Consider the following 11,121-nt stretch of genomic DNA (forward strand, 5'->3'; position numbering starts at 1 on the left):
GAGAGTCCCTGCCAGCCAGTATTGACAAAACTGAGTAAGATGGACCAGTGCTCCAACTTACGATAAGACATTCAATCTGTTCATCATTCAAGGAGCTCAGAGTGGCAGAAAAGGCTCTCCATCCCATCAGGTTATCCTCACAACCACTTTGTGAGGTGGGTTAAGCTGAGAGGAGGAGAGAGGGACCAGCTGAAGGTCCAACCTAGTGATACAGGAAATTTGAACTTGGGTCTGTCCCCACTCCTGCTCTGACATTCTAACCATGGGGCTCCCTTTCTATCCTCCTCATCATAATCCTCCTCCTCCTCCTTCTCATTAAAAGATTATATACAGCCCTTCATACAAAGATCACAGGGCAGTTTACAGTGGAAAGTTGTCGGATGCCCAGCTCCCATCAGGCTTTTATCCTTTCCCTGGGGAGCTTTCTCTTGCATTTGTTAGCCAGGTGATTTCTTTCCTTTTTTGATCTCTCCCAAAATCCTCTTTGAGAGAGGCCTCCAAAGACATGAAGAAAACTCTTTCATGTTTCAAAGGGAGGATCTTTACTCCACAGATTAATAGATTGCATTTCCTTCATATGACCGTGGGCACATGTTCTGGATTCATTTAGCAAGATTCATTTAGCAACAATCGCTATCTGCCTGAAATATGGACAAAGGGAGGAGAAGGGGAAGTAAGGATGAGAGCGATATTGATAATTGGAGCTGAGGCTGGCCAGAACATCTTCCTTTTTGTTCCCGTTTTCCACAGTCAATGCAAAAATAAGTGTAGGGACCTTCATACGTGTTACTAGTGAAACCAAACTCCTTAATTTGCCTCTATAGGAAAGCGGGTTGTGACCAGATATGGCTGGAGGCTGAAAACTGTTTGGAAAATACACCGGCAGAAAGCCAGTGAATGAATCTTATTTGGATGAAGTATAGGTTAATTTCACAACAGATCATGTATCCTGTATGTACTTACTTTGATTCTTATTTTTGCTTTGTTGCATGTGTATTAGTACGTGTGTGTCCATGTCCTAGGTCTGATTGCCCAAAGAGCAATAAACTATTTTAGATGGTAGTCTGAAAGATGATGCAAGGATCGTGCAATCCTGAAAACATTAGGAAGAACTTTCTGGTGGTAAGAGCTGTTTGACAGCGGAATGGACTGTCTTGGAACATGGAGGACTCTTCTTCGCTTGATGTTTTTAAACAGAGGTTGGATGGCCATCTGTCATGTATGATCTAGTTGAGATTCCTGCATTTCAGGGGGTGGAGTAGATGATCCTTCGGGTACCTTCCAACTTTACAGTTCTCTGACTAGCCATCTTTTGGCAAACCTCTGCAGCAACACTCCAGGCAGCAGGGTGAAGCTTCACAACCCTCCTGCGCTACCAGCCACCTATAGGTGTTGTGTTTAGTAGGTGCTGGCCACCTATTAGGCACAACAATGATCTTTAATAACTCTATTGTTGTTGTTGTTATTAAATATCCTTGCAAAGCATGTGTGAAAGTCTCGTGTGACTGAAAGTTCTTGAATAAATTAATTTAATGAATACATTTGTAGACTGGAACCAATGCCTTCCTTGCTGTACATCTCCAACCTCAGGTTGCATTTGTGACACATTAGTCCACCAAAAATACTACCAGCACCCTGGTTAAAGTATACTAAAGTTCACTTAGTTGTGATTCTTGCATTGCAGGGGTTGGACTTGATGACCCTTTGGGTAACTTCCAATTCTACAGTTTTATGATTCTCCATTCCCAGCTGTCCTAATTATAAAACACCGTAGTTTAGTTGAAAAACACAGCTAGACACAATCTACAGCGGAATTCCAAAGTACAGGCTCCTAGCATCCAGGAAAGATATGTATGTTGTCCAGGAAACAGGATCCAAACAGGGACATCCAAACAGAAGATTAAGCCACTTCTGGGTTGCTGCCTGGATTCATTGCATATGGACAAATTCAGGCATGCAGAATGAAAGTGGACTTGGCACTTTTCTGCAACACACCTGCTTCCCCAAAAACCCAGGATGATTTGTGGCGATGATGAAGTGCTCTATAAAGTGTGGGATAACAAATGTTTGAACTTACCTGCAAACAAATGAATGCTCAATAAACAGTGAATGTCATATAGCCTCCCAACAACAGTTGTGCAAAACAGAACAGGATGCATGCTCAGTAAACAGGTCACCTTGCAATAACCTTGGTTCACAAACAAATTGTGGATTTAAAAAAAAAAAATAAAGAAAGAAAAATAGTCAGGTCCAAGTCTCACACAGAAATAAAATGAAGTATTGAGGAGAAAAGGTAAAGGTAAAGGTACCCCTGCCCGTACGGGCCAGTCTTGACAGACTCTAGGGTTGTGCGCTCATCTCACTCTAGAGGCCGGGAGCCAGCGCTGTCCGCAGACACTTCCGGGTCACGTGGCCAGTGTGACGAAGCTGCTCTGGCGAGCCAGCGCAGCACACGGAATGCCGTTTACCTTCCCGCTAGTAAGCGGTCCCTATTTATCTACTTGCACCCGGAGGTGCTTTCGAACTGCTAGGTTGGCAGGCACTGGGACCGAGCAACGGGAGCGCACCCCACCGCGGGGATTCGAACCACCGACCATGCAATCGGCAAGTCCTAGGCGCTGAGGTTTTACCCACAGCGCCACCCGCATCCCATTGAGGAGAAAGTAAACTATAAATTGTGTACTTAAAGACTTTTGATGTGTACTTATACTTTCAAAAGTCTTTTGACAAAGTACCTCACCAAAGACTCCTGGGGAAGCTTTGCAGTCACCAAAAAATAGGGGAGCTCATCTTATGGATGAGTAACTGGTTAAGGAACAGAAAGCATAGAACAGGTCTAAATAACAGTTCTCCCAATGGAGGGATGTAGAAGAGTCCCCCCACCCCACCAGAGTGGCATTGGGACCTGTGCTTTTTAACTTCTTCACAAATGACTTGGAATTAGGAGTGAGCGGGCAAGCTTGCTGGTGAAACCAAATTACCGTATTTTTTGCTCTATAAGACACACTTTTTCCCTCCTAAAAAGTAAGAGGAAATGTGTGTGTGTGTTATGGAGCAAATGCAGGCTGCGCAGCTATCCCAGAAACCAGAACAGCAAGAGGGATCGCTACGCAGCGATCCCTCTTGCTGTTCTGGCTTCTGGGATTCAGAATATTTTTTTTCTTGTTTTCCTCCTCCAAAAACTAGGTGCGTCTTATGGTCTGGTGTGTCTTATAGAGCAAAAAATATGGTATTCAAGCTGGTTAAAACAAAAAGGGATTATGAAGAGATCCAAAATGATCTATTCAGTTGGAAAAGGCCCAGAAAGGGACATTATAAATTAACAAGGGGGGTAGAGCAACTTCCCCTATGAGTAAAGTTTACAACATTTGGAGCTTTTTAGTGTGTGTTTTTTTTTGGGGGGGGGAGGAAGAGAAACAAGGGACGTGATAGAGATATATAAGATTCCCCTCTCAGAGCAACAATTCCCAGAATGGTTCAATCTCTTCCCAGGAAGCTCTGAGAACTGTAGTTCTGGGAGGAGAATAAGGGTTTCCTAACAACTCTCAACACCCTTAACAAACCACAGCTCCCAGAATTCCTTGGGGGAAGCCATGACTGTTTGAAGTGGTGTCATAGTGCTTTAAATGCACGATGTGAATGTGGCCCTTGACCTACACCCCAGAATTCAATAGTCTCACCATCCAGGTTATGTATGCACCTGAGCTTTGAAACTATGACCCTTCCCAGTTCAGATTCCTTAAAATAGCCACCAGATGTTCCAGCCAAAGTTCTAGATGTTTACCTCACCTCTCCGTGCCCTGTGTATATTTAGATCTCAAACCCCTGGATGGGTTTGCACTCCCCGTGAAGGAGCAGGTCCACAGTTTGGGGCTCTGGCACTGCAGGCTCAGGTAACCTCAGTGGCTAAAAGTGCCTTTTGCCAACTGTGGCTGCTTCTATAGTTATGGCCATTTCTGGACCATGAGAACCTGGTCACAGTAGTTCATGCACTAGATGCTTCCAGATTTGATTACTGTGGCACTCTCTATGTGGGGCTTCCCTTGTGCTTGAACTGGAAGCTGCAGTTAGCGCAGAACAAGGCCATCTTTACCCGGGGGTGCAAGGGGTGTGGGGCACCCAGGTGCTGAATTCTGGGGGGCGCCAAGCGCCCGCTGCTGAAGCCACCTAAGCTCTTAACTACCTAACTGTTTTGAAATAATAAATAATTTTGATCAAGCTAGAAAAACAGAATACATATATACCTAGGTATTACTGAAATGTATACCTACTGTTTCACTAAAGGACTTTCGACTTTGTGCGCTCATTTACCAAAGATGCACCGTGCCAGTGGCGGCGCTTGTCATTCACAATGGCAGAGCTTGTCAGACTCAGTGACGGCACTTGTCATTCACAACGGCGCCTTGCACGATAAATTAACTCTTACAACAAAATATTATGTTACTGTCAGGGGTTCAGGGACAGAGGCACAGGTGAGGGGGGAGACGGAGAGCGAGGGGGAAGAATCCCAGGACAGCGAGGAAGAGGATGACAATGATTTGAGGGATTCCATGAGTCTTTCAAGTGAATCGGAGGATTCCCAGAAGGGGGCGCCTGTGGTAAGGCCGAGGGGAGTCACAGGGGGGACTCGTCAGGAGCAGGGGACCAGCAGGGGAACCCAAAGTGGGAGCTGGGAGTCGGGACCGGCTTCTCCGCCAGAGCGCAGTGAAGGGGGTGGAGATTCCAGAGTGACAGGGGAAGCAGATCCGAAAGCAGAGAGGGAGGGAAGATTGGAGCAAGACATCCTCCCGGAAGGGGAGGGGAGTAGTGCAGGGAGTAGTGTAACTGTCAAGAGGAAGGTTGGAGGTTGCGAACGCGCACCAAGTTCAAATGTTGAGGCACGCGGAAGAACAGGGAGCCCGGGGGAGGAGCCAGGTCCCAAAGCACGCAGGAGGGGGGAAGAGCTGTCTGGGGATTCAGCGTCAGGGGAATCCAGGAGGGGCGAAACCCCAGGGGGCAGGAAGACCCTGCGGAAAAGGAAAGAAAGAAAGAGGTGGAGCAGCACAGCCTTCTTAAACTGGTGCAGAGGAGGGACTGACTCAGAGGGGACTTCAGCGGTCTAAGCGTAACAGACGTGGGGCTGCGCGCCTCGGCTGTGGAGCGTACAATGGACTTTAATAAACATTTTTGTATATAAACTGGACTTGGCGTTGGTCTCTTGTGAGCTGGGACCTGAGGCAGCCCTGACAGTTACGTATTGTATTGAGCTGCTATGCGGCAGCAGGGTCAGCGGCACCTTTGACACGACTGATATTTCTCCTAAGTAGGTGCCTAAACAATACTTATAAGTTTAAGTGTGGTGGTGGTGTATACTTAAGTATAAGTGCATTGTAAATAAATGAGCAAATGAAAAAGTTTGTTTCTTTTACCTCCCTTCTTTTGTAAACAAGAGATAAGGCGTAAGCGTGGTGTCTGACATAAGCATAATAAAAGTTAATTTGGGAGCTAAACTAAATTTGCGGGAGCTGGGAGGATCTTTGCACCCCGGCAGCGCATATGCTAAGAATGTCTGCGCTGGTTGCCAATCTGTTACCAGGCCAAGCTCAAGGTGTTACTATTAGTATTTAAAGTCCTTAACAACTTGGGACCCCTTTACCTAGGTCTTACCCCATCCATATGCCCACTCAACTGCTTTGACTGGCAGAATTGCCACTATTACAGGTGCCACATAATACTTGCACTGCATCTGTAAGAAATTGATCGTTCAATGTGGCAGCACCAACACTTTTGCAACTCCCTGCCTATTGATATGAGGCAGGTGCCTTCACTATATTTCTTTTGGTGCCTGCTGAAGATGTTTAGAAAGTTTGTAGGAGTTTTAATATGTTTTAGTCTATTTTATTGCTGTTTTAACCTTCTATGGGTTTTCAATTATGGTTGTAACATTTTTAATGACGTTGTTTGTTTGTTTTATCTTTTTTGTAAACTGCTTTGTGGGTTTATTCTACAATCCAGTGGTATATAAATTTTATTGAATAAACAAACAAACATGGGCAAAGTGTCTCTAATTGCTGCTCTCTTTGTTCCACTGTCCATCAGTTCCTCTTTCCACATTCCCACTCCAGCCTTACTGCAAGCCTAACCACAATTTTCTGTTCTGGCACAATCAGCATCTCACTGTTAAGTGTATAATACTGCTGCCCCAATCTCCGAGTGGTGAGAGAATCCAGGGTTTCCAGGCTCTTACCCAGGTTTACTTTTCTTGGAATGGTCAGTGGAGACTATATTGTCTTTAGGATATATGGTTTTATGTACATTTATACAACCTAAGCATAGGATGTAGGGCCTCACAGCATTAACACCCCAACAAATCTTGCTTCTCCTTTAGTCACAACTTTAGATCCAGCATAAAAACATGTTTTAGATCCAAACATGTCTATGTGTTTCCAGCTTCCAGCTGCTTCCAGCTCAGTTCTCACACACTCTGGTTATTGTTTACCTAACTAGCAACCAGTTAAGGGGAAGACCCACCCATTTGTTCTGTGGTACAGAGAAACTTCTTTGGTTATGCTGATGGTGGTGCTTAACTAAACAGCCAAAACTGATGCTTAGATAAAGGGACTGGTTTGGCAAGCTTGCTCTTATACATTCTACCCCTGCAGATACAGGATCCCAAGAATTGGAAGGGACTCAGGGCATCATCCAGATTAACACCACCACCCCATCCCACAATACAAATTTGACAGAAGCCCCAGTGTCATGCAAGAGAAAAGAAAAGGACATAATTTGTGAGTGTAAAGTTCTCCAACACTGGGTATCTCTCTGGTCCAGTCTAGCCAGGCTCTTCTTGTGTTCTGACCCACAAAGAGTTAAACATTGCTCAATGTATAGATCAAAGACATTTATCAGCCTTAACAAATTCTTTCCATATGGAGTAGAGACTATGCATACAGGAACCTGGCAGGGTAACAATCAAGATAAATGATAATAATAATCCATCCTTAAGCGATCAAAGAAGATTATCTTTGACCAAAGGATTCCTGCCAGGATGACATGATGCATTTCCCGTAAGCTGAGCAGAGAGGAAAGTGTGGAAATATCTATCAGATAGGAGACCTATTAGCTGCTTTTAATGCAAGCTTATGCATGTCCACTCAGAGGAAACAGCCATTGTACTGAATGGGACTTACTCCCAGGTAAAAGTGATTATACGATTGTAGCCTTAGTGGCTTTATTAATCTTTACTTGCACATGGGAAGAGAGGAAGAAGGAATTACTGTACTTCATGGTCTTCTGTTCTGTAGCTCATGCAGCTGGATATACATCAACCACAACATTAATCAAACATTAATCCTGTCTTTGCCTGCCTGGTCCTGGCTAAATCACAAGACTGCCTTACCCCATACATATCTCCTTGACCACTCAGCTCTGCAAAACTGGCACTGTTACATGTGCCACATAATACTTGTGCCATTGTAAGAAATAGAATTTTAGTGTGGCAGCACCCACACTTTGGAACTATTGGTATCAGGCAGGCACCTTCACAGTACCTTTTTCAGCACCTGATAAAAAATATTTTTGTTTAGGCAAGCCTATCCAGAAATGTGGAATGTTGCTATGTGCTTTGATTAGGTTTTAAATCTTACATTTGATTTAATTATTATTTTTGAAAGTTTTAAATAGGTTTTTAAAGACGCTTTTTGGCAGATAATTTTGTTGTTTTGTTCTTTTTTTGTGAAAAGCTTTGAGGGTTGTTTTTTTAAAAGCTAGGCTTAGTTTGGTCAGAATCGAGTATACACTTGCAGAGTTAACACTAAATCCATTACTTCTGGTAAATGAGCCACCATAGTCATTTGGGTCATGGGCTTTTTAAACCCATCTTACCCATGTACTATCAGAAGCCAAAGGGGCACATTGGCTGCCAGATGTGAAATATATTGGCATTATTTTCAGCTCTCCTTCCCCACTAAAATTCATGGAGGGCAAGACTATCAAAGGCTACTAGCCATAATGGCTATGTTCTACTTCCACTGTCCAAAGCATTATGTCTCTGAGTACAAATTGGTGGGAATCAATAATACAAGTGTTATTGCTCTCATGTCCAGTGTTATGTACTGAGGTGAATAGGATCCAAAATGCAGCAGTCTGATTGGTCCTAGAACAATAGGATCCAGGAATGCAGCAGTCTGATTGGTCCACAGGAGTGCCCAATCCAGCTCCAGGTGGAAGTGAATCCACAACCTGATTGGCCTACAGGAGAATTCCGGAATTAGCCAATCACGTGGGGCCCATTGTGTAAATAATGTATATAAAGCAGACATTCTGGGAGAACTTCCATTCCTTCTCACCACTATGAGCTGAATAAAGAGCATGAAATCCACTCTCGACTCCGAGTATATTTCACTCGACTCTGAGTATATTTCATCCAGCTTGCAGGCTTCCCACAGGCATCTGGTTGGCCAAAGTGAAAACAGGATGCAAGACTAGATGGGCCACTGGTCTGATTCAACAGGCTCATCTTCAGTTCTTAAGTCAATTTATTTAAACCAGACTACTCTAAGTATGACTTTAAGTCCATTGGGGTGGGTGGGGACCCGTGTTCCTCCAGACATTGTTGGACTACAACTCTCATCAGACCCAGCCAGAATGGTCAATGGTCAGGGATGATGGGAGCTGGAGTCGAACAACACCCATTATTTAGCCATGTGGATTTAGAACTATGTACGTTGAAGCTGCCCCTTCATGGATCACTGTCTTGTCGTGGCGAAGGGGCTTGAATAACTCAGAGAAGCTATGAACTATGCTGAGCAGGGCACACAAGATGGACAGGTCATAGTGGAGAGTTTTGACCAAACGTGATCCACCTGGAGCAGGAACCGGCAAGCCACTCCGGTATCCCTGCCAATAAAACTCCATGGACAAAGACAACAGGCATATAAAAGTTATGATGCTGGAAGATGAGCCCCTCAGGTTGGAAGGCGTCCAACATTCTACTGAGGAAGAGCGGAGGACAAGTACAAGTAGATTCAGAGCTGATGAAGCGGCTGGGCCAAAGCCGAAAGGTCACTCAGTTGCGGATATGCCCGGAAGCAAAAGGAAAGTCCTATGCTGTAAAGAAAAATATTGCATAGGAACCTGAAATGTAAGAACCATGAACCTGGGTAAGTTGGATGTGGTCAAAAATGAGATGGCAAGAATAAATATTGACATCCTGGGCATCAGTGAACTAAAATGGACGGGAATGGGCGAATTCAGTTCGGATTACCATCACATCTACTACTGTGGGCAAGAAACCCGTAAAAGAAATGGAGTGGCCCTCATAGTCAACAAAAGAGTTGCGAAAGCTGTACTGGGATGCAATCTCAAAAATGATAGAATGATCTTGATACGAGTCCAAGGCAGACCTTTTAACATCACAGTAATCCAAGTTTATGCCCTGAGTGCTCGCTGGAAGGACAGATCCTGAAGCTGAGACTCCAATACTTTGGCTACTTCATGAGAAGAGAAGACTCCCTGGAAAATACCCTGATGTTGGGAAAGATGGAGGGCACAAGGAGAAGGGGACGACAGAGGACAAGATGGTTGGATAATGTTCTCGAAGCTACCAGCATGAGTTTGACCAAACTGTGGGAGGCAGTGGAAGACAGAAGTGCCTGGCGTGCTCTGGTCCATGGGGTCACGAAGAGTCGGACATGACTAAACGACTAAACAACAACAACAACAACAAAGGCTAGATAGTCTTCACTTTGTCTCTTGGTTTGGGAGGTGTGAAAAGAGGAGGGTGAACTTGATAAGCCTTAGGTCGGCTCCAGCAGTTATTTTTTTGGAATGGAGAATGTCTCCAAATTTTAATTCAGAAAGCTGTACCTTTGATTGTTGAAGCTCTGAATGTACTTGTTTGAATGCACATCAGCAGGAAAGCAATAACTCTTCTCTTATTACCTGATTGAAAGTTTTCCAAAGAAGCAAGATAGATGGAACGATAAGCGTTTCTGCTTTATTAACAGCCTATCTCGGTTTTTGTTCTCAGGAGATACGTGCTAAATCCAAGTTATCTCCCTTGGAGAAGGGGAAGACAGAGGACGAGATGGTTGGATAGTGTTCTTGAAGCTACCAGCATGAGTTTGACCAAACTGCGGGAGGCAGTGGAAGACAGGAGTGCCTGGCATGCTCTGGTCCATGGAGTCATGAAGAGTCGGACATGACTAAACAACTAAACAACAACAACATGTGGAAGCTGTACGCCGGCTCCCTCGGCCAGTAAAGCGAGATGAGCACCGCAACCCCAGAGTCGGTCACAACTGGACCTAATGGTCAGGGGTCTCATTACCTTTACCTATGTGGATTTTTCTTTTTATATTTGGTATTCATTTCTTTTCAGATATTCTTTCCAACCTTTCCAGCTTTGGGAGCACCTTCATTCCACAGTCTCACCTCCCAAGTGCCCTCATTGTCCACACACCTGAGCCAAGTAGGTCTGTTTGGTGATTCCAACATTATTCCAGACCCGAACTCGAATCTATTCCGTTTCTTTCATTTATTGGGCTGTTTGCCCCCCCCCCCCAAATGCAGTTTTGGATCTGAGAAGCGTAAAGGCAGCAGCTGCAGAGAATAATCATTATTTCAGCTTACTGGTGCAATAGCACCACCTGTTGCGTTCCAGAGTAAAGGCTGTTTTTCCATGGTTTAAAAAAGGTTTTTCCATGGCTTAAAAAAGCAAAAAAAGTAAACTGGGGTTGTTTCCACAGTGTGGAAACAGAGCAAGGACAAAACCTGCCGCAGTTGGATATCTGTCTATGAAGCAGATGCTGAAAGCACAGGAACTCTGCTGGGGATGGGGGAGCAGGAAGATGGCAATCCCGGTGAACACTGTTTGCCATGGGCAGAATCCAAAACTATCTTCATCATCATCATTAGCATTTATATCCCACCTCTTCCTCCAAGATGATCAAGATGGTACACATTTCATTCTTCCTCAGTAACCAGGATAAAGGTAAAGGGACCCCTGACCATTAGGACCAGTTGTGGCCGACTCTGGGGTTGCGGCGCTCATCTCGCTTTATTGGCTGAGGGAGCCGGCGTACAGCTTCCGGGTCATGTGGCCAGCATGACTAAGCCGCTTCTGGCAAACCAGAGCAGCGC

The sequence above is a fragment of the Podarcis muralis genome, chromosome 7 (genome assembly GCF_964188315.1).
Source record: "Podarcis muralis chromosome 7, rPodMur119.hap1.1, whole genome shotgun sequence".
NCBI classification, from domain to species: domain Eukaryota; kingdom Metazoa; phylum Chordata; class Lepidosauria; order Squamata; family Lacertidae; genus Podarcis; species Podarcis muralis.